At 39.9% G+C, this 25,223-nt stretch overlaps 1 protein-coding gene across 31 annotated transcripts in view; it reads left to right on the forward strand.

Moving 5' to 3' along the window:
• Nucleotides 1-25,223, forward strand: part of ESRRG (estrogen related receptor gamma) — a 616,791-nt gene that overhangs the window by 153,492 nt on the left and 438,076 nt on the right. For 4 of the 31 annotated variants that reach the window (XM_077887015.1, XM_077887011.1, XM_077887029.1 and 1 more), the window contains exon 2: nucleotides 21,585-21,675. The exons of the other annotated variants lie outside the window; for them this stretch is intronic. The gene's annotated coding sequence lies outside the window, so the exon portion shown is untranslated. The remainder of the gene's footprint in view (nucleotides 1-21,584; nucleotides 21,676-25,223) is intronic. 31 annotated transcript variants of the gene reach the window in all.

A 25,223-nucleotide genomic window follows, 5' to 3' on the forward strand; every position in this document is an offset into this window, starting at 1 on the left:
GTCAGAAGATTTAATGTTTACATTTGTTTATTGTCCCCTTTCCCCATTAGAACATGAGTTCTGTGAGGATAGGGAACGCTGTGGCTTTGCCTTACTCCTCGAGCTTAGAATAGCAGCAGGCACACAGACCTTCCCTATCTATTGTTAAGTGACTGCATGAGTGATGTCATAAATGATGAAATATGTACTTAAGAAAGATTTCGCAAACAAACTGACAGGTAGCCTGAAGCTGGAAAGTTCGAGTAGAGTTAGTGCCAGAAGAGGGAAGAGTAAAAGTAGGAGAAGATTCCTTGCGGGAGAAAGAGTGGATGGCAACAGCATTTATTAGCACCCCCTCACAATGAAATGCTCAGGTGCTAATCTAACAAAATGTGTACAAGATCTCTTACGTGAAAAATTAGAGGACTCTGATAAAAAAGAAATCAAGGAACTAAGTAAATGGAGAGATACCTCTTGTTCATTCCTGGGGCCTCAGGAAGATGCTCAGAGGAGCAAAGTAGAGCCAGGATGTTGAGTGTCGTGGGAGGAAGGGAGAACAGTCCCTGAGGACAGCTGTGTAGTAGCTAAGTCACAGGTGAAGGCACAGCATCTTCCCAGGTGGGAGTGTCAGCTTTCTCTTCTCGGGTCTGGTCTCCCTGGTTTCTGTTTCCAGGATGACTATTAGGAAGTAGGGGTGGTGCCCAAGGGTTTGGGAAGAGTGAAGATGAGGAAGTGGATGACATGCTGAGGGAGGATGAATCCTCACTTTGTTCACAGAACCAGAATTATAATCTATGAACAGCCTGGGCGACTATCTGGCGCACTGCTTGAAGCAAAATTGATGGAAACAATTAGTCCCTTGGGGAGACTTTGTACTCCACTCTTCCCTTATGATGAGATTTCTATGAAAATGTGCAGGTCAGTGATGAAAAGAGAAATGCAGGGATGTTCCTAACATTTACTGGGCTCAGGCAAGAGGGCAGATGGAGGCTCCCACACCACAGTTATTTGAAAGCTACAAATCAACCTAACCAATAAATTAAAGGTTCTGCTGTTCTACTTTGATGATAGACTGTCATGGATCCTTTTTGCTTAAAGTGCGATACCGGCCACACTAGTATCATCTTGGAGCTCATTAGAAATGCAGACTTTAAGGACCTACCTGAGATTTACTGAGTGAGAATCTACATTTTAACAAGACCTCCAGATACTTTGTTAGCACATCCAGATTTGAGAAGCACCGCTCAGAGTGACCTGAAAGGCCAGGTTCTAATGTACAGTCCTCAGACTTCTTGGAGTGATGCCCTAGAACATGGTAACGTGACAAGACCTGTCTCTGGACCCCCATCTCCTATCCTGACTCCCTTCTCTTTCCACCCCTAGCTCCTTCTGGTATCTCGTAGTGCCCTGGGCACACAGGAATGAATACCCCCTTTCATATCCTATTGAAATAGCTGCTCTGTGGCTTCCCTTAGAGCCTAGGAATGTACCATTGGCAGGACAGTCAGCATGAGGAGGATGGGTACAGGCCTGAACCCAACAGGCTTAGGTTCATAGGGCTAGTTCCAGGGTCCCAGGACTTAGGGAGTCTAGTGGTTGGCTATAGACTCTAGCTGGACACATCCCCATGACCCTGTCGACTTCTCCTGCTGTGGAAGTGGGCACCACCGGAGAAGGGCCTGCTCAGGTGTAGGGCTCACGTAAGAGCCCTTGCTGTGGTCTAAGGGTAATATTGGATACATGTATCTTTTTCTGTGAGTATGAGATTATTGGGTGATGGCATTCAAGCTAAAGTGTCTTCAACCAAATCAGGTAATGAATAGGTGGAAAAATGCCCTAGGAAACTCATCTACACATTGAAAACATAGAGCTTTGAAAGGCATCCAGAGTCACCAGGCAGCTTAGGTGCTGACAACTCTGAGGTCTGAGTTTCCTGTCATTCAGGAGGAAAGATATGCCATGGGTGACTTAGGAGAGGGACCCCTGCTACACTGAATCTGGCGGGGGGTGGTGTGGGGAGTGGAGACATGTGTATGACTTCTCCGTTGCATGATATTTGATGTGTCCGTAATAAGTTTGACTTGCATTTTCATGATTAGTCACAAGCAAGCTCCCTAAAAGATATTCTGTACCTTCTTTCAAAATCTGACTCTCCATCAAATGGAATTTCTTTAAAAAAAAATGTAATGAAATGTGATTAGTGCAAATGTCTGTGAAATTTATTGTACTATTAAAATCCTATTGGGTCTTTGTTTATGAAATGTATTTTTCTGTATTTGAGGTTTAGGGAGGCTTGATAATGAGGCTTTGAAGATTCATGGCCTCTTTTCTATGGCTTAATTTAGGCTCTATATCAAATATGTAAAATAACATTATATCTTCCCACCACCTCTGTGGATCATACATTTTGTTATTATTTCCCTGCCAGAGTTTTTTTTCTCTCCTCTTCTCCCTTTATAAATACAGAACTACTAATAGTAGGAACATTTTTAATATAGAGAGCCATTGTCTAGAGCAGAGAGGAGGAAGTGTGGATGGTGATTTCTCCTTCTCGGTCTACCTGCGGGGTTAGGTAGTTGCAGAGTGGTTTGCATTCAGTGTCAGCTGCTATCCTCATCCCCTTACATGCATTCATTCTGTTTTAGGAAATTTGTATTCCATGATGTATTGCCAGTACCTAAACTCCCCATGGCCCCATCATTCGGTTTCTGTGGGGGACAAATGACTTGCTCATCAGAGCTGCCATTGGAGTACAGAGATGGACATGATCAAGCTACATGGTCCACTCTGAGAGGAGATAAGGGGCCGGCAGCACACCTGGGACTTAAGGAACCACCAGTGGTTTGGGATCCTCCTCCATTTCATCAAAAAGCATTAAGACCATTCCCATCCCTGTACAAGCAATTCTTAAGTTCTGTGATTTACTTTTTTCTTAACCTACATTGCACCAGTGAGTTCACATTGCTCTAAGGAGGAAGACCAACATCTTCAACATGGCCTGAAAATCCCTGTCTGGTCTGGCTTTACTCACCTCTCTCACCTCATCTCACCTCTGCTCCCCACCCTGTGCACCTGCCCAGCTGCCTTCTTTTAGATCTTTGGACTCAACATACTCCCTTCCGCTAGAGGACCTTGGCACCTACTGTTGTCTCTGCATAGAAATCTCCGGTCTTTGCCTGGTTAATACCCACTATTTCCTCAAACATCTGCTCTGTCATCTCATCACATTTGTTGGTCCAATTCCTTATTGTATACTGGAATGTCTGCCTCTCTACTGGAACGAAACTCTTGGAGGGCAGAGACTGGGTCTGCTTTACCTTTGTCTTCCCAGCACTTTACCTACAACATGTCACAGAGTGGGTCCATATTGTCCCTTATGGGCAGAATCAGAGAGCATCACAATTTTCCTCCTCCCTGAGTTTTTCTAAGGACAGTTCTGAATGCTTAATATTTGCCAACATTTCATTAAATTACTTTTATAGGTTGGTGACTCATTTGAAAACTCTTCATTTGAAAATAACGGAGGGGGCTAGACAGGTGCTTATTCAACTTTTACAAGAGAGAGCCAGAGAGTACTTTAGAACTGTATGGTTTGATGCTGTTAGGGTTCCAGGAAACACAATAGAAGGCCATCTTTAGAAGACTGAACTGGCTAAGGAATTTTATTAACTTTGAGCCTAATTTTTATCCCGGGTGGTGCCAGAAAGTGTCACATATTCTATTCACCTACCGGTAAGCAAGACTGTTTTAATTGCTTCAAGTGATGATGGGTTTTTACTTCAGAGGGCAACTCTGTTCCCTCCCTTGTAACCAATGCCATGGTCGGGATGCTTTTCCTGCTGCCTAATATAAACTCCTTCCTATAATTTAATAAGGCCACTCCCCTGGTCCCTGCCTCAGGGAGAATCTGTTTTGATAATTATTCTTTGCATAGGTGAATCACATTTATGTAGTGCCTTACACTTCACAAAGTGTTTTAAGTATGTCATCTCATTGAATCTTTGAACAAGTCAGGGAGGTGGGTGGTTATTTCCTTCCCTCTCACAAAACAACCCAGAGAGATGACAAAATGAACTCATAGTCACATGACTTGCACATGACACGTGGCTAGATGGATCTTGAGTCCAGGTGCTTGTGTTTCAAAACTCCAAGTTGTTTCCCCCCTTTGAGGAGCCACGTTCAGTGCGCAAGAAGAGTGGAAGTCCATCTAGTTCTTCTCTGGCTTATCACCATCGTGTCATATGAATATAAGTTTTCTCAGTTGCTGTTTTCCACATCTGCCTTCAATGTCACTGTTCTTTTCCAAGGTGTACAGTTTCCATGTGTAATATTGACTACATAGCTCCGAAAGACAGTGTCTTAAAAAACAAAAACAAAACTTTGGAATGCTTAGATGTCAATGACTCCTTACGTGGCATACTTCTATTCATGCATTCTGGTGTGCTCCTGGCTTTTTTTTTTTTTTTTTTAACGCTAGGATTTTTAGGCTAACAGTGACGTTTATGATGTAGCATAAAAAAAATGAAGGACCCTGCTAATGGGAACTCAAGATCTAATGGATGAGGCCACAGAGGTTGGGCTTTACAGATTGAATATCTAGTTTGACGTGTTCGTTTATATCCCTCTGTCTGTTGTGCCTTTATGTGGGAACATGTTTTTAAACATTCACAGATAAGGACATTTTAAGCACTTAGCTCTCCTAAGCCCTGTCTTCTTAGAATGAAAACAGAGAGGAAGTCAGAAAAAGTCAAAAGACTTACCCAGAAGGAACCCAGTCAGGTGGAAATAAGCAGGTCACCAACATTTGGCAGTGCTTGGATGACACTGGGGCCTCCCACTGCCGTCACCAACCTGCTGCCTGTCTGGAGTGCAAGGGCTGCTACTCGACTAATCACTTTAATCACTTCCTTCCTCTAGTTCCGTGCACACCTTTGTCTTATTCCATAGGTTAGAACTAGAAGAAAGCTTAAAACATGAACTAAGGAGAATGACGCATTGATAGTTTTTCATTATTTGGGTTGTATACATTAGGCCAAGTTTGACCATTACTTTAGAATCATTAACAAGGGCACTTGGGAAGCTCAGTCAGTTAAGTGTCTGCCTCTGGCTCAGGTCATGATCCCAGGCCCTGGGATTGAGTCCCACATTGGGCTCCCTGCTCAGCAGGGAACCTGCTTCTCCCTCTTCCTTTGCCCCTCCCTCTGCTCATATTCTCTCTCTCTCTCTCTATCAAATAAATAAATAAATAAAATATTTTTTAAAGAAGTATCATTAACAAATATATTAGGTAAAATACTTGCAATAATGATCTTGTCAGAAGACCATACTAGGTAATTCTTTTAAAATGAATCATCTGTAGTAAAGATGATGTCATAATTTATTTTGTGTGTATACACGTATGTGTGTGTTTCTCTTTTAGCCAAACGGCTTTCGATAGCAATTACTGAGGGTTCAATGACCTTCGGGTTCAATTGAATTAAAAAACTTAAATGAAGTTTCACTAGTATCAGTCTTTGCTGTCATAGAGGTAATTGAGAACATGATGTATGTTACAACAATGCCACCTATAGTTGGTAGCCTTTGTTTAAACCAAGGTAAAATTTTACATGAGCCACAACAGAAAACAGCCTAAAACAGAAGTTCTGCTCATCAATAGTGTTTATGGAGCACTTTCTCCTCAAAGCACTAAGAAGAAATAGACAAACAGTAAGAGTAAGGTACGCGAGTAGTGACGACTTCAGAGAAGCTGGTGTGTTGAATCTTAAGTTGACTCTTAAGACTTAAAAGAGAAATCCTTAATTAGAAACAGATTATATGTGTTGTGAACATTGTCTAAGAATTGTGGCTTCTTCGTTTACTTTCTTTATGGTATCCTTTGATGAAAAGATTTTCATGCATTTAGTGAGATAGAATTTACCAGTCTTTTCTTTTACGATTAGCACTTTTCTCTATTGTCAAAAGTATCATTCTTCTTTCTAACTGAAGGTCATGAGGATATTCTCTTATATTGTCTTCTTGAAGTTTCAGAGGTTTGCTTTTCACAGTTTTGAATTTGCTGCTGTGTGTAGTAGGAGATTGGGTATCTTTCAAGGATAATCAATGATCTCAGTACCGTTTACTAAAATAGTTCATCCTTTCCCCACAGATCTGCAACTTACTTTGGTTAGATACCAAGTTGCCATCTGGTGTGGTCCTGTTTCTAAGCTCTCTGTTCGGTTCCATTGATCAATTTGTCTATCTTTGTATAAATATCATACCTCTTTTATTATTAAGGTATTTATTTGAGAAAGAGAATGCGCAAGTGAGAATGAATAGGGAGAGGGAGTAGGCAGAGGAAGAGGGAGAAGCAGACTCCTCACTGAGCAGGGAGCCCAATTCAGGTCTGGATTCCAGGGCCCTGGATCATAACTTGAGCTGAAATCAAGAGTCAGACACTTACCGACTGAGCCACCCAGGTGCCCCATAAATATCATACTGTCTTACAGTAGTTTTATAATATGTCCTTATGTCTATAGAAGTCAGCAGAAGGCTAGACAAATAAATTTGGTATGTTCATAAAATGGAATACGATAGAGCAGTGAAATCAATGAACCACAGCTATGTTTCAACATAGAAGAATCACAGAAGCATAACATTTAATGAGAAAAAAAAAAAAAAAAAACCAACCAGAGAGAGACATGTGGGTGGCTCAGTTGGTTAAATGTCTGCCTTGGGCTCAGGTCATGATCTCAGGGTCCTGGATGGAGCTCCCAGACCAGCTCCCTGTTCAGCAGGGTGTCTTCTTCTCTCTCTGCCTCTGTCTACTCCCCTCCCCCAGCTCATACCCTCTTTGGCTAGTTCTCTCTCGAATAAATAAATACAACATTAAAAAAAAAAAAAAAAAACAACCAGAGAGGACTATGTACAGCATGATACCATCTTGAAAGATCACATAGAAATAAATCTAAGCAACACATTATTTAGGGACACATCTTGTAGTAAGATTTATAAAAGAACAAAGGAATGATATATAAACAATTCAAGATAGTGCTTTCTTCTGCTGAGGAAGGGAGCTGAATGTGGTGGAGGAAGGGTCCAAGGATAGCTCTCGCAGTTTTGGCAATGCTCTTTACTCAGCTGCATAGGAGATTCATGAGAGTTCATTAGATTATTGTGTTTCATATTATACATATGTGATACATAAATTCTCTTTGTATTAATTATTACAAAAATAAAAATTTAAAAACAATAGAAGTATGTATATTATGATAATTTTATAAAAGCATAGGATATTAAATTTTTAAAGTCTCTAAGGGACTAGAATTGTTATGTTTTCCTTTTTTTTAAATTCTAGACTTCTTTCTTTAATGTTTTATTTCTAATTCAAATTAAATCTTTACATACACGTGTGTGTGTGTGTGTATAATATCTAGGCAAACTGGTATAATATAATGTAGTTTAAATCTCGGCTCTGAGACTGACTAGCTGCATAAATTTAGCCAGTTCCTTAAACACCTTAAGCCTCCATTTCCTTATCTGTAAAGAAGGAATATTCTCTCACAGGATTCTTATGAGGATTGATAGTTCCTGTCATATGGTAGACACTCAGTAAAATCAGTTTATTTTATTGTTACTGTATTGAACAGGATCTCTCTATATGTGTATACATGTATGTGTATAAATATAAATATATATATATATATAATTTTTCAAGGCACCTGAGTGGCTCAGTTGGTTATGCATCAGACTCTTGATCTCAGCTCAGATCTTAATATCAGGGTTCTGAGTTCAAGCTTGGTGTTGGGCTCCATGCTGAGTTTGGAGCCTACTTAACAACAACAACAACAACAAATATATATATAAAGTTTTAATTTTTTACTTTGTTATATATATATATAAAGTTTTAATTTTTTACTTTGTTCTAAAAAGTCTGATTTGTATTTTTACTTAGCCTCATTTTGAACAAAAAAGAAGTCATGAATTTTAGCTTTGTGTTTGAAAGCATAGTAATAAGGGATTTTTTTTCCCTTTTAAATAGATATATTGGCACATTTTGAAGAGAAATGCTGTAAAGCTGAAGAGTACAGTTTCATGTGTTTAAGTTTGCAAACAGTCCAGGCATGCAGTCTTCTCAATACCTTTAGACAGTTAAAAATTTGTTCTAGGATCTGAGGATATGGTAACAAACAAAACATTTGTGAAATGAATGGGGTACACAGCAGCGAACAAAGATTTTCTATTCTCAGAGAGCTTACGTTTTAGTAGAGGAAGAGAAACCCTATAGATAATTGAAAGAGAAAGAGAGGAAGAGAGAGAGAGAGAAGGGAGAGAGAGAGAAGGAAAAGAAGAAAAGAGGGAAGGGATGAAATAGTTAAAAAATAAGTTTAAAAGTAATCCAATCTTAGTGTTAAGTATTCGGGGAAAAAATGGAACTGGATAAGGGAAACAGAGAATGCTGAAGACGTGGTTGCTACTTCATGCAGAATATTCCAAAGGCACTGAAGGAAGTGAGTGAACAGGCAGGTGGAAACATTGGGTGGGAAGGTTCTGGAACAACGAGAAGTTCTGGAAGGGCACCTACCTTGGCTGTTGAGGACAGAGGAGCCTGCAGCCTTGGGGGCAGACAGAGCTGTGCTTGAGATGAGATCGTGAAGTTCCTTGGTGGCAAGTAGTGTTGTCCCTTAGTGGATGTGGTAAAGATTAGGCCTTTCACTAAGGAAGCTCCCGTGCTCACTTGGATTGCTCTGACTGGAGCAGTTTCAAGATATGACATATTTGGTCACTTGTTAAAATGGACAGAATGCTTGAACAGGTTCATCAAAAGATAGGCAGATGGTCAACAAACACATAAAATGTGTTTAAAATCATTAGTTATCAGAGAAAGGTAAATTATACCCATAAGGAGAAACCGTTCATATCTACTAGACTGGCAAAAATTACAACAAATAGCAACATCCCACTGACAACAACCAAATGTTTGTATGTAAAGCAGTCAGAACTCTCATTCATTGATAGTGGGTGCATAAGATAGAACAATTGCTTTGGAAAACAGTTAGTTTCTATGAAATTAAAAATATCTACCCTAAGACCCAGCAAGTCTACACTCAGGTATTCACTCACGAACAGTGAAAACATAGGTCCAGAAAAAGCCTTGCGCAGAATCTTCATATGATCTTTGTTCATAACAGCTAAAAATTGGAAACAATTCCGAATGCCCATCAATAAAAAATGAGTAAGTTTTGGTCTATTTATACAATGGAATATATTCATCAATAAAATGGTATGGACTACTAATACACTCAACGATATAGGTGAGCCTCATCAATATTATGCTACACAAAAGGAAACCAGATACAAAAACATGCATAAAGTATGTTCTATTCATGTGAACTTCTGAATCATGCAAAACTAAGCTTGTTCATGGAAATCGGAACAGTAGTTGCCTTTGTGTGGGAGGTAAATGACTGGAAAGGGACATAAGGAAAATTTTCTGGGGTGATAGGAATGTTCTATAATTTGACTGAGATGGTTTTAAGGATGTATACATTTGTCAAAGCTCATCAATTTGTACTCTATATTTTATTGTAAACACTAATTAATTAGTAACTTAATATTTAGGTTAGAAAATGAATATAGTGTCACTCTGGCTTCTTCATGCAGCCAAATTAAAGAGGGCCAGTATAGAGAGAGGGAGACCAGTTGGGTTGTGAGTGCAATGGTCTAGGAGAGAGGTCATGCCACTTGGTGTGATCAGGGTGGTAAGGATGAAGCAATGAGGATCATCAGGCTCTAGATACAATTTGAAGGAAGAATCATATGGATTGTGATGAGTGGGGTGAGAGAAAGAAAGCATCAAGGATGTTTCTCAAGTTTTAGGTCTGAGCAACCAGAAGATGGAAAATATTGTGGAAGTGTAGATTTAGTGGAAAGGTATTGTTAATCAGGAGTCATCTTGGAAATCTTAATTATGAGATGCAGAGTAGACATCCAAATGAATTGTCCTAAGTAGGAAGGATGGAGAAATGAGTCTGGAGTTCAGAGGAGACATCTTGGCTAAATTATAAATTTGGAATTTGTCAGCAAATATATTCTATTCAAAACTGTGGAGTCTAGCTGTGACCCCCTAGGGAATGAGTACAGAAAATAAAAGAAGAGGTCCAAGCACTGAGCTTCTTTGACAACTGGAGGATGGAGAAATGAGGAATAATCAACAGAGACTGGGAAGAAGTAACCATTGAGGAAGAAAGCAAAAAAAAAAAAAAAAAAAAAAAAAGAAGAAAGCGGTATTCCCTAAAGTTCAGCAAAGAAGGATGAGAATCGAATTGGGCCTTTTCTACTTCTAGCTTCTTTGGCATCAATTTTATCCATTGCTCAATACTTTTGGTATCATAGTGATACAGTGCTTTTAATAATCTGGAAATCTTTACCACTGTTAGGATTAAAAGTGTAATTTCCAGATGATTGTAGAATACCAGGGTTTCATTATTTTTATTTTGTTGTTGTTTTTCAATTTGGTTAAGGTTTTGGTTCTGTTTATTCCTTGATTGAAAGCTTTTGACAGGTAGATGATTGGCACATTAATGACTCAGGTTGTTCGCACCAACCTCTGTTAGCTTTCAGAAGTTTATGATTTCTTCTGAAAGACTTGGCCATTTCTGTTGTCTGTAACTGCCGTGTCAAGCATGTGACAGGCTGGCTTCTATGTACACACTGGCTTTATTTCCAGCAAAGCACCACAGGACAATGTTTTTTGAAGGCATCTTAGGAGATTCAAATTTAAGTTAAAACCAACTCCATATGCTGTTGCCAATGCAAATAATTCCAATGAGGTGACAATCAGATGAACAGCTAAGTCCACACATGTTCAGGCAGGATCACTGCTGAGATGTCATAACTTTCTCCTTCGCCTGTCAGCTGGCAAGCACCTTAACTGAGGAAACAGCACATATATTAACATGAACCGTATCCATTTATATATGGCATCCTTGGTACTCTGAGTTGTACATTGTATATACATTCGGAACCTGATTAGATAACCAGAATATTGTTCAACTGGTGGAACGCTCAGGCCATGATCATTGACTCATTTTACACATCCCCTATTTACATATGCCTTGCTCAAGTAATTAGGAACTTTTAAGTGAATTATATTAAAAATTGCATAATACATTGTGTTCTTGTTGTCTTAGAACAGGCCAAGATTCATCATGTTAAATGAAGCAGCAAGCAATAGGAATAACAATGGTATTTCCAGAGAATAAGATGAAGCAAACTGAACTGGGGTTTGATGGCTTCAGGGCAGGGATAGGGATTTCTCATTGAATGTCTTCACAGAATGTTCCTGAAAATGGTCACCCACAATGTGTGATACTTCTTCAATGGAGAGGGGCTGTGGTAATGTCTTTAAAAAAGATTATTTTACTGAATTATTATTTATGGCATTTTTTTATCCATGCAGTCTTGCAATTAAAAAAAATAATGCTGGAACTCATATTAACAAGTCCATTATGTCATAATTTTAGAAAAATGTCCATAGATGTTATGATGTAACCTTACTCATAAGCTAAAGAACCAAGATGACAATTAATTGATGTTTAGTGATAATTTCCCTTCCCTTTAGCAATTAAAATACAGGGTTGAGCATGCAGTCTGTAGAGAATCCTAAGTATTGACAGTAAAATGTAGTGTCTGGGGCATTTTTCGTAAACTTTTTGGTGTTCTCCTTCTTCCTGGCCTTATGATTTCTTTCTCATTGCCCCCCAAATCAATCCATCATTAATGATGGACCATTATTGCTTTTAATATTTATAACTGTATCTGTAAAAAGGGGGTGGGTTTATTCATTTCTCTAAGTGTTTTAAAGTGAGACTCAAAAGAGTGTTTGAGCTACATTTTATACTATTTTAAAATAATTTTGGCATCCCTTCTATGGAGCCTCTGCTCATACAGCTCTTTGATTTATGATGACATCACGTCCTTTCAGAGACAACATTATTATGTCACTGAACCTGAAGTGCTGAGGTCAAAAGTACACGTGAAGTAATTATGGGCCTGGAGGACCATGCTTCAGTTCAAAGGAAAACAAGCAGGGCCACGAGGGAGGATGAGGGAGTCAGGGCAGAGGGGGAAAGGCAAGAAGAAAGGGAGCAAAGCAAATCCTGAAATATGATCATTGGCATGAGCAGAAATTTTACCCTCAGCATTTTCACGCTATGCTTTGGGAAATGAAAAAAAAATAATGAAGGAAAAAAAAAAGCCAGCAAGCCTTTAAAACTTCGCTCTATTGCATTACTCAGAGAAGCTTTGGAAAACAGAGGGGTTACATAAATGAGAGCAGGTGCGGTCGTGCAGAGGTAACTATTCAGCATATGTAAGTGCAGTTGGAAAATCATTGTCTTGCAGAGAATACTCGAAATTGGTCCCTAATGGCCTTGGTTTTTGTCATATGGTCTTGATTATAAGGCTAAAATTGCATTGCCATGCCTTTAGTGTGAACGAGATGGATGGATAATTATTACGTGCGCTGAATACCTTTCTGCAAGGAGGAACCAGGACATCCCTGGTCACTGGAGCTACCATTTCGCCTGGCTGTCAGAAAAGCTCTAAGCGGCCAATTCATCACTATATTTATGTGGAGGAGAAATGGAAATGTGCCTCTCTGGTTGGGTGTGCACACTCCCACATACATATACATATGCAGATTGTAGACAAACCAAAGTGGCCCAATGTGAGTGATTGTGAGTCAATGTTCAGAGAATCAGTAGCATTAGTGGAAATGAGGGGTACAGAAATGAAACAGTGAGCTCTGTAGAAAATTGATGGCTTTTGGTGGTGTCCACATGCCAGGAGCTGGCACCAAAGCACTGCTAGGAAAGATTTGGGGCTCCGTTCGAAATGCTGCAGGAAGTTAAAAATGATTGACAATAGGTGTTGTCAAGTAAGCGAGAAATATTTGTAGAAGAGCAATGTTTTTAGATACTCTGAAAGGGAAAAAAAAATCTTCCCTTCGTTAATATGTATTTTTTAAACCAATTTTGCTATTTTACACAGTGCTCAGAGACCCTCTCAGAAGGTAGGTATAATGACAGTTAACTAGAATTCCAGCTGCTATTGCAATTCTAGAATAAATTGTCTGGCTGTTTGATAGTTGCTACCACCACCTTTTCTGGCAAGGACGTCAGAGGAAGATACCATGGGGAATAAGAAAAAAAACAGTGCTCTGTCCTGAGCAGGTAAGATTCAGGACTGCGCTAAGATCCCCAGCCATGATCACACGACTCATTCATACATCGTGGGAATGTTTATGATGGATCCTGGCCTCGGAGGCTGTGGCTTCCCTTTTCTCTGTGGCCCTTTGCAAAATATGAGCAATTAGCTAGGAGGGCCACTGCCTCTTTCACACTGAGCCTTGAACTTCAGAGCCAGCACCGAGGGCGGAAGCAAATCACAGTATGCTGAACAGCTCATAGAAAGGCTGATGTGAGTGTAGACACAGGCTTGAGGGAGCAAGGTTCTCAGTCTAAAAACCAAGTTTGGAAGTCTTCTGATTGCGGTATGGCATTTGCCACTCAGAGCCCAAACGGTGTGTGTGTCGGAGGGGTGGTGTGAGTTGGTTGATGAGCTAATTAGTCAATCACCCCAGCTGTTCTGCTGCTGAGGTTTGATTGTTTTGATGCAGGATGTATATTGTAAGGTAAGGAGTAGCCAAAACATTAACAATGGCTGTTTCTTGCAAATGAAAGAAGAAGGGGAAAAAATAAAATTATGGAACCTCTCTCTTTATATACACACATATGCAGAACCAATACATGATGCAAGACATATGTGTGTGTGTGTGTGTATATACATATATATTATATATTACTGTACAAAAGTATTTCATGGAAAGTATCAGAAAACCTATAATAATTATTTTCGCATATTTAATACAAGTTTTTATTTTCAGGATTGTATATATATGTATATAGTGATACGTGGTTTCATTATACCCATTATTATGCTACACACATGATAATTAAATGTGGGATTCTAGGGCAATACAAGATGAGAGTTACACTATTTTGGTGCTGTTTTTAGCTTTCATTTCTATTGAAAAATACTAAATTAGTAGCATTTTTTGATTCCTGATTTAGCTCTTTTAATAAGACGCAGAAGCTAAAAACAGCCCAACCAAGCAGTTGAAGTCTTATCACAAGCCAGTAAGATCAATAGCTAAAAAAAGTATGAAAAGTTTTTGAGTGACAGCTTAAAAATGGAAAATTTAAATATATATCGCTGCCTTCTGCTCCATTGTGTAATGCATAAAGCCCACTTTGGCAGTATGTTTTTAAGCAGTCAAGAAAGTGATTTATTATTATCGCTGGATTTGTGTTTATGTTCCGTGCTGTAAACTATGCTTATAGCAATATATCTGTATTAAGGCATTAATACTAGGAGTGCTACCTAAGCTTAACATTACTAATATTGTTCAAAGTGGAGTTTATTGGGCTATAAATAGTAACATCAGTATTGACACTTGCTGCATCATCTAAGTGCCTGGGTAACGGTGTCTGATGCTAAATGACCATGCTGCTGACAGTATATAAAACATAAATAGTGACTACGAGGGATATTTCATGGCTACTGCTAGTGTTTCTATTCTCCTTTGGTCTGCAGATAAGGAGATCTATGTGCTGAGACCTTCCTAGGTTTTCCCCGTGTTTGCCAGAGGATGTGATTAGAGAAAATCACGTCTTGATTTGAAAAATTCCTGCTTCCCAGGACCACTAATTTTATGCCACAAATACAAATAAATAATCATTGTTCACTATAATGGACGGATAGTGAGCAAATCAGGAATTGAGTTTGGTGTAACCTATGCTCAGGCTTGATAAGAAGCTGACGGTTGTTTAGTCATTCATTGGACAAGTTGTAACGGAGAGTTGACTACTATCAGTCTGTTTGGGCTGCTGTAACAAAATACCATAAACTGGGTGGCTTATAAATAACAAGAATTTACTTCTTATAGTTTTGGAGACTGGGGATTCCGAGATCATGGTGCCAGCATGGTGGACATCTGGTATGGTCTCCTTCCTACCTTCCTACGAAAGCTGTCTTTTTGCTGTAACCTCACATAGCAGAAGGGGCAAGGGATCTCTCCTGAGCCTGATTGTAGGGCACTCATCTCACCATGAGGGGGTTCACTCTCTTGGCCAAATCACCTCTCAGAGTCCCCACCTCCAAACCACCATGACATTGTGCTTTTATAATTCAACCTAAGAATTTGGAGAGGGTGCAAACATTCAATCCATAAACAACAACCCCGTGGTTGCCATGGACAAGCATATGTTCTGAGTCTGATTTCTTTTGATGGTAATCAAGACAATATTTCAAATCTATTTGAATTATAGCAGATACACTCTCCTTTCTTAAAAGCTATAAACGATAGAACCGCTCTTTCTTAAAAGTTGCGTTCAGAAGGCAAAACAGTCACATGAGGCATGAATAGGCTAATTTATCTAGGTGCTTTAACTTTAATCTGTAAGCACGAATGACATATATTAAATTAAGCTTTGAGTTCATTAAAGTTGGAGGAGAAGTGTCCTATCTACTAACTCATTCCTTCATTCACTCACCATACTTTCATGGAGCACTGCTGTGTGCTGGAAACTGCATGGGTCTCTGGAAAATTAGCAATAAGTGGAGCACATCCCTTATCCTAAAAACACAGTCAGATGATATCACATTTTGCTGAGTTAATCCAAAGGAATTATGAAAAAGTTATTTTTTACCCCCAAACTAATAAAAGAGGTGAATTAGATGCGTGGAATGATAACGAACAAACACATTTTTGTTAGCTTGTAATTTCTTGCTAGTTTGTTATAGAATATGATAGAGGCAAGCTCATTGAGATGCTAAGATATTCATGTACTGCCTTTTTCACCTCAGATATCTTATTCCTGGAACTGATTGGATAGTGACAAGAAAGATACTGGTTTGGATAACCCATAAAGGCCAGACAGCTTATGATGTAAGATATTAATGCTAGGTGTGCCAACCTTGCTCACGATTATTAATCTTATTAAAAATAAAGTTAAGCTAGCATTGCCTGCCAGCATTGAAAGAAGGTTGAGTGCCAGCATAGATGGCGAGCCAGGAGAAGGGGATCTTCTCATCCAGAAAACAAGAAATACTCATCTTTCCAAAGCCGTAAAAGTTCATGCCTTAATGAAACCTTTGATTCTCCCATAAGGAAACTTTAGTATTACTTGACTTACTTTGCAGTAAATAAACCTGCATCCTTTGCACGTGTGCAGATAGTGACTGTGGTTACTGGACAGGAAACAAAGAATGGGGGAGTCACCACAAAAGTTTTTTTTTTTCCTCTCTTTTTACATCCTTATCCAGAAGGAGGGAGCAGGAGGTGGATGTGGCTGGCCAGAAGAGCACAGTTCAAGAAGCCTGTAGAAACAGGAAACATTAAATTCTAGAGTTTCAGGATGGGGAAGGTGTTGGGAAGGCAGGGTGCTCTGTTCTTTTCCAGTTGGTTTACTGGCAGCTTTCAAATAACACTGAGTCCACAGTAGACACCTTTCTCCTCCAAAGTCTGTCGGGGTTCCATAAAGAACTCAAAGCACATTAAGCATATGTTATTGTTTCTCAGGCCCTAAATGCAGCCTTGTAAAAATGCACAAAGTGATGGCAGAGTGAAGGCTAACAGCCCAGGGACCTATGAAATCCAGTGCTTTTTCATTGATTCCTTGTTGCCTCCTTTGTTCGTTGAAATATTCAGCTTTGGTCTAAAAAGCAGCTAAAAACCTTATGCAAAGAGCTTGTAAACAAACACCCACTTGAACCATCTGGTCTTGTAACACATACAAGTGATTAAGCTTCAGAGCTATGATTGTTAAATTTTTAAAAACACAACAATCCCAAACACCCCCAAATAGACTCCTTATACAAGTTTATAGGGAAGAAAACATGGGATGCTTTCTATAGTAAATAATACAAAGAGATTAAACAACCTTTTGATTTCCCTACCTCATGTCCTCCTTCTCTTTCTTCATCATGAGTGTTATAGGATGAGAAAGGCTAGAGATAGAAACATATAGACTGAAAATACATTTATAATTCCACTATATTGAGTCTGCATGGTCAACAATGTAGGATAGTTGCTTATCTTTACCTTCTTTTTTTTTTTTTTATCTTTACCTTCATAATTATTTTTGCCCTTGCTAGAGAAACACGTGGGCTGGAATGTATGTGTGTGCGCACCTGCTTGCAAGGCGGTGTCTTCGTTCCTTCTAGAATATATTAAGCAATCCAGGCTATTTGCAAATAATGAATTCATACTTTTTGTCCATAATGACTGAAGAAAGTCAAGTCAGGGGGAAATTAAATATGTTAAGAGCTCTCATTTTAATTGTATAATATCGATACTGTCTTTAGAGTTAATTTCCTTGACAAGTTGTAGGGCCTATAGATTGGATTCTTCATATATTTCTAACATGGAAATGATTCTAAACTGCGACATTTCATTTAGGTGACATCACAAAAGTGAAAAGGAATAAACTGCACATTGTACCACAGCATGTGGAAATAACACAGCTTTCTAGCTGATGACTGTGGAAGAGAATAACACAAAGAACCAAAAATTCTCAAGTGAAATAAACTCTAAGTGAGAAATTAATAACATGTTAGGCCCCTGTTTCTATCTTCTCAATCTTGACCAGCTCTCATCCCTAGATTTAGCTAGATTTATTTTATCAGCTGGAAGGAGGAAAGGCAATAGTTCAAAGAAGAGAAAGAGTGTTTAGCAAACCACCAAATGGTAAATAGTGTAGACATAAGTCCATATAAGCCACAATGAGTATTCCTGATTGAGAGGAGTCTCTTTCATGTGGTGATTTGAAGGCTGAGCTCCCTCCATCCTGTTACTCTCTGACTCAGTAAATGGCATCCAGGGTTGCCCATATCATCTGTCGTCGCCGCCGTCGTCGTCGTCTTCTTCTTCTTCTTCTTCTTCTTCTTCTTCTTCTTCTTCTTCTTCTTCTTCTCCTCTCCTTCTCCCTCTCCTCCTCCTCCTCCTCCTTCTCCTTCTCCTTCTTCATTTAAATTCAGTTTGCCAACAAATAGTATCATACCCAGTGGTCATCCCCCCACACTCATCAAGTGCCCTCCTCAGTGCCAGTCACCCAGTTACCCATCCCCCCACACTCCTCCCCTTCTGCAACCTTTTGTTTCCCAGAGATAGGAGTCTTTCATCATTTGTCTTTCTCTCTAATTTTTCTCAATTCAGTTTCCCTCCTTTCCCTTACAGTTTCTTTCACTATTTCTTATATTGCACATATGAGTGAAACCATATGATGATTGTCTTTCTTTGATTGACTTATTTCACTCAGCATAATACCCTCCAGTTCCATCCACATCGAAGCAAATGGCAGGTATTCATCCTTTCTGATGGCTGGATAATAATATATACAACATCTTTATCCATTCATCTGTCGAAGGACATCATGGATCCTTCCACAGTTTGGCTTTGTGGACATTGCTGCTATGAACATTGAGGTACAGGCGTCCCGGCATTTCACTACATCTGAATTTTGGGGATAAATACCCAGTAGTGCAATTGCTGGGTCATAGGGTAGCTCTATTTTTAACTTCTTAAGGAACCTCCACACAGTTTTCCAGAGTGGCTGCACCAGTTCACATTCCCACCAACAGTGCAAGAGGGTTCCCCTTTCTCCACCTGCTCGCCAATATTTGTTATGTCCTGTCTTGTTCATTTTTTAGCCATTCTCACTGGTGTGAGGTGGTATCTCATTGTGGTTTTGATTTGTATTTCCCTGATGCAAGGTTGCCCATATCATCTGCAAGAACCTGTGGAAAGGGAAGTGCTGGGGATCCCTGGGTGGTTCTGTGGCTTAGCGCCTGCCTTCAGCCTGGGGTATGATCCTGGGGTCCCAGGATCGAGTCCCGCATTGGGCTCCCTGCATGGAGCCTACTTCCCCCTCTGCCTGTGTCTCTGCCCCTCTCTCTCTCTCTCTCTCTCTCTCTGTGTGTGTGTCTTTCATGAATAAATAAAATCTTAAAAAAAAAAAAGAAAGGGAAGTGCTATAATATGCAGGACACTCTGTAGTATTTTTTATTTGTTCAGAAAGAAACAAATTAATTCCTTTTTCAGTGATGTGGTGCTAATCTGTCTCTCTGGAGGGTAAAAACACCCCACCTGATTTGTAATGTTTGCTGATTTCCATGGTGTAAATACTCTCATGGTGGCTGATTTCAAGCTACCAACATGAAGTCACTCAACATGGATTGGGAAGAGAGATGCAGTCAGTTCTAGCAATCTGGAACAAGCCACTCTAGCACCACATTTTACTAATAATTCTGAGAAGACACATCTGGGGCAGCCTGTTGGTGAGCAGATAGTGAGTGTGCATTTTCCCTTTTGTATCTGACCTAAGAAAAGATTCACTTTGGAGTGGATTCTTTATCATTTAAAAAACCATCAGTGTCCAGGTGATGTATAGAACTGTTGAGTCACTGTATTGTACACCTGAAACTAATGTAACACTGTGTTAACTAACTAGAATTAAAATAAAAATGTTGAAAAAATTTAAAAAATTAAAAACCATCAGGCACTTGGGTGACTTAGTTGGTTAAGTGTCCAACTCTCAGTTTTGGCTCAGGTCAGATCTCATGGTCGTAGATCGAGCCCTGCATCAGACTCCACACTCAGCAGGGAATCTGCTAGAGATTCTCTGTCTCCCTCTGTCCCTGCCACTCCCCCACCCACGGCTGTTGCCCTCAAATAAACAAATAAGCCTTTAAAAAAATTAAAAACCATCAGTGTATGGTGTGTTCTTATCAAGAATAGTTGGGGGGTATACAGTTTTTGAGTCAGAGAAAAATAGCTTTTTGAGTTTTTGAGTCAGAGAAAAATAGCTCCGAGGGCACAAGCTGTCCATCTTGTACTGAATCCTGGGTCACTCTCAGGCAATATTTAAAACCTCTAGAACAAGTTTCCAAAGAGTGTACCAAGAAGTCAGATGTCACTTCGGGAATTTCGTAGGATTGTTCCCGTAATTGTTTTCCCAAAAGTGGGAAGGATTTGGAGATGGAACGGATAATGGTGATGAGAGAAAAGAGATGCCAAGGATGATTCCTTTATTTCTGTCTGTACAGTAAGTTGTAAGGATGCTGGTGTCATTTCCTGAGAGGAGCAAAGAAGTCATGTGAGCTTGTCTGTGTTTAAAAACAAACAAACTAACAAACAAACAAAAAAACAGGCATAAAAAAACACAAAAAGGCACACACACAAAAACAACTCTGAAATTCAAATGGATCCTCAGGTCTCAATTGATGAATTTATTAAGATTGTTATTAATCCACCAATGGCTGCATTGTTTCTAAGATCTCCACTATTCCTTGTCTACCTTTTTGTAAAGGGTTAAGCCATGTAATGATCAGCTTGATTCACACTTAACCATTTTGCTTGATCCATGCACACTCTTGAATCAGAGTGCAACGGCCCAGATGGGGGACGGAGGCGTGTGATGCACTAGGCTTCAGCCCTGTGGTTTTTTGCTGCGTGTGGTTTTGTTTTCAAGTGTTAGCATCTTTCAAGTGTTAAGGTTTAGCACCTCTTGAACTGATGGCATCGTGGTGTGAGTCTATACCGTCAAGGCCCAGGGTTTCATATTCGGTGCTTGTCGCTTTGTTTAATTCCGAGGGTCACAAAAACATCAGCAAGATTCCACTCTGTACTTTCCGTTTGGAACACCAGCTGAGGCAGATCAAAACCTAAGAACGAATTAAATCTGGAATGCGTTGGTAGTAGCCCGCTAACTGGTTGGTTTGAGGCTGATTGCTATTTTGGGAAAGTACTAAAACTGGTAATGACGGACAGAAGCATTGAGGTTTCTCAAAAAGTTAATCCATGCACTTAGTAAATAATGAGCTGTTCTGGGGAACAGCTCTCCTCCTCCCCTATTTTGTGATGATGGTGAAAAGTAAGCTGCTCCGAAAACTAACTTTCTTCATGCCAACCTGCCCTATTGGGTTTCTTCACCACCACCCCCCCCCCCCCCCGCCTTAACTGCAGTCTGCAAAAAAAAAAAAAAAAAAAAAACAACAGAACTAGGGCTTGGCACACCAGTTTTGATCAGAGCAACCATCAGAATCATAATGTCCTAAGTACAAAGCTCACTAATTGAATTTCATTCACTGGACTGAAATATAGCAGCCAAGACAGAGAACACTGTCGGCTGTTTTTTATGAGGTCCAGAGTCGAAAGTCATTTTTAAAATGTGAGTGATGCAATTTCTTGTATCTTTCATTTAAAATGCTACTTGGTAAACAGTGTTTCAGATTAGTGTATTTGTAATTTAAATGAAGACAATACATCAAGCTGCATCTGAAAAGAAAGAAGTTTAGGGAATGATTCATTCCTCTTTTTGTGTGATCTACTGTAGAAAATAATAAATAAATAGGTAAGGGGGGGGGAGGTTTGTGGATTTTAAAAGACAAAACTGAACTATTTCTAAAACAGAGCCAGTCCCAACAGCTAAGTCTTTGTTTTCTTCAAGCAGACTCATACATTCTGTCTAATTCATTTTTTATTTTCTCTCGGGGTCTGCTTGCAGATTTGCCTCAACAAAGGAAGCATCATGTTACATCTTTTAAATAATTGATGGCTCTCAGTCCAAGCCAGCTCGAAGGAAATTCTGAAAATAGGTACTGATTGAGCAAATGCCTCCTTCCTCCTCCCCATCCCCTTCTAGAACACGCCCCGCTCCTCTCTTCCCTCCTGGCCCTTTGCTGCTTTGCCTCCCTCTTGACCGGTGGAGGAGGATGATATCATTTGGACGAAGGCTTTATCTACCACTCGGTATCCCTCATTTGTTTCATATCATTCTATATATTTTATTAAAGACGGGGGAACTGTTAATTACAAGCTCACTGATGTAATGAAAAGTTCTTAATTAATCACCAGAAATGTTAGGTCATGATCACCACCAGAGATGGTTTGTTGGGAATATATATAAAAAAAAAAAAAAAAAAAAAACGAGGCTTAGAGTGTGTCCCTCTAAATTTAAAGTATGCTGTCACCAAGGGTCGAGTTGCCCCGGAAGCTGGGTCGGCTGTGGCCTTGCCAGCCCCAGCTCTTCTGCAAGTTCAAGTGCTGGAAGCTGACCTGTGTTTCAATGCCCGCCCCCCCCCCCCCCAAAAAAAAAAAGAGAGAGAGAAAGGCACCTGCATCTTACTTCACTGTTGAGTCATTAGCGATTGTCTACAGGTTGGAAGACCCATCCCTGCTTTAAGGCAAGTGTGGTTGGTAGGACCTTGGGCTGGTCCACCATGAACCTGGCTTCTGGTCATGACTTTGTAAGTCTCTTTGCCTTCCAAGGCCCTCCTTTCCTTGCTGGTGAAATGCATACTTTGGACCTTTCCTTGACGGTGAAATGCAGACTTTGGAGTGGATGATCTCCAACATCTACCCAGCAATGATATTCTTGTGTCCTCCAGAGAGGAGGATAGACCACAAGGAAGTTGCCCTCCATTTGAGAGCATTAATGTATTCCACCTTAGAGTGAATGGACTGTGTGCTCGCCCATAGGTAACCTTCCTCTCTCTTTACGTTATTTTTCTTTTCTTTTAGTCTGTTGCTTATTTCTTCTCTTCTGCTGCTTATCAATCCTTTCCTTTCCTGGCCCGACTTTCCACACCACCAGGGTCAGAGTGGAAGGTTAGAGTCAAGGATCTCGGCCACTTATTTTTAAAATATCCTGCCCTCACAGAAGAGCTGTCTCCATCAGAAATTGCATCCGAAGGTAGCCAATATTGTTGAATTTGGGAAGACTAGCTATACAGTGGCAACTATTGGGAGATCTAAATCTGGAATTCTAAGTTAGAGCTCAGTTAACTGGGGGAGAGCTTTACATTGTACCCATCACTGAAAAAGCTGTAGCTAAATTGATGGATTATTGTCTGCTCTCAAAACAGTATCACAATCTCTGACCTACTCTCCCTTTCAAGGGACATTTTAAGATATCATATTGCTCACATTGTTCCATTTTTCTCTCTTATTATAGCAAGCTTGGTGAGGGGTGGGGAGCTAAAGCCATCTTTGCCCAGAATCTACCCCAAAACCCAAAGCTTGTTTGAGTTATCCCGTGCCAGCCTGGGAAAATCCTTTTTGATTGCCTTTAGTGAAATATATTTTTTAAACCCTTTGAATAAACTGATTTAGAACCCCCAAACAACATATGGCAGGGAATCTAGAAAGTTGAGAATTTCTTCTATGTATCTCCTACTATCTGACTGTATTCTAATGTTATATTCAGAACTATTTGTGTTTTCCCTTTTAAAAACCTACTGCTATCCATTCATTTTTGAGACTGTATTATGCACAGGCTTTTGTATCTGTATTTAAGTAGATCACAGGTAATGCCTCCTGGTAAGATGTATTCCTAAAATGTGCTTTTCTCTAAGTGATGTTAATCTTTGAGTTCTACTGTAGTGCTACCATGTTTCAGGAACATTTTGTGTTAAATGGCTTCTCTTTTTATTGGAATATCCATTCTTAGTGCCATTTTGGAACTTGAAGAACAGATCTTTCTCCTTCTGAAGGTAGAGAGATAATTCCCCGTCTTCTAAGGTGCTGACTCAACCACCTAGAGACTGGTGATGGTGAGGATGGGGGTAGTGCAGGGTCAGTGACTATTGCCTTGGGGTCAGTGACTGAGTGAAGGGATGCTGGTGACTTAGTTCTCTAGATCTGCTCTAAAAGCATCCTCTGGGGGTGCCTGGGTGGCTCAGTCAGTTAAGCATCTGACTCTTGCATTTCATCTCAGGTCATGATCTCATGGGTGGTGAGATTGAGTCCCACATTGGGCTCTGCACTCAGCAAGGAGTCTGCTTCTCTCCGTCTCTCCTTCTTCCTCTGCTCCTCCCCCTGCTCTCACTCTCTCTATATATAAAAGAAATCAATAAATCTTTTTAATTTATTTTTATTTTTATTTTTTTAAAATTTTATTTATTTATTCATGAGAGACACAGAGAGAGAGAAGCAGAGACACAGGCAGAGGGAGAAGCAACCTCCCAAGGAGGAGCTCGATGTGGTACTTGATCCTGGATCCCAAGATCACGCCCCGAGCCAAAGGGAGATGCTCAACCACTGAGCCACCCGGGCGCCCCAGATCTTTTTTTTTTAAATCCTCTGGCATAGGGAAGGGAATCCAGATGCTACTTCCCCTAACCCTTTGCTATGCAACCATAGTGGAGTAGCACCATTCACAGTGGAATCTGTGTGTAAGATGTCTCCTGAAGTTTTTGATCCTACAAATCCTTCTTTTGTAAGACAGACCTCATTTTATGGCACTTTACTTTATTGCACTTTCAGATGCTGTGTTTTTGCAATGCAAAAATCCATGTGAATATATCTGGTAATTTTTAATCCTGGAATTAATTATTATTTTTTTGTCAGTTCAAATTGTCCAGTCTCAATAATTAATTGAATATAGGCAGTTCTTAGTTTACAAATTGGTGGTGTTCCTGTGTATCTCTTAAAACTGGTTGTTGGTAATTCAGAATATTTCCAGACAGGAAAAATTATGTAAGTAGTAGTGATGTTCTTAATCATACTGTAACTGAACTTCAAAACGTTTACAACAGTTATCTCTTCTTTGGGAAATTATCTGCAGCATTGAATAAGAATCTTTCACCTGGGTTGGTTGTCACCATTTAAAACAGAATTAATCTGGGGAAATGTATATTGCATTTTGTAGTAAGAGGATATCATTGAGGCAATGGGATCAAATTCCCATCTGTGTTCCCTCACCCAGGACCCCTAAATGGGATAGAACCTGAAATGGAGCCCGAGATGTACATAGCAAAAATATGCAGACACTGGATTTGCAGAAGAGTAGTCAAAGGGCCAGTTTCTAATTCATTCTCCCCCACCCATCCCCTACCTCCCATGCATTGCCAAATAACAGGATCCCAGTTGCCCATGGGACAACTAGTTCATGCATCTTGAGTCCTAGAACATTCCCAAATTTCTTAAGGGATTATGGAAGACTCTAAATCCATCTTTTCTCTCCTTGCTGCAATTCCTGAACATCTTGCACAGGACCAAAAGGGAGTTTAGTGACTCAGGTAGTAATTCTTCCTTCCTAAGACTCTGAGTAGGATGTCACTGTGGGCTGCCTCCTGTGTGATGGGAGGTCCCAGATAGCATGATCCTGAGTTGAAGGCCTCTGCTCAGACGTAAGCTCTATGTG

The sequence above is a fragment of the Canis aureus genome, chromosome 38 (genome assembly GCF_053574225.1).
Source record: "Canis aureus isolate CA01 chromosome 38, VMU_Caureus_v.1.0, whole genome shotgun sequence".
Lineage (NCBI taxonomy): Eukaryota > Metazoa > Chordata > Mammalia > Carnivora > Canidae > Canis > Canis aureus.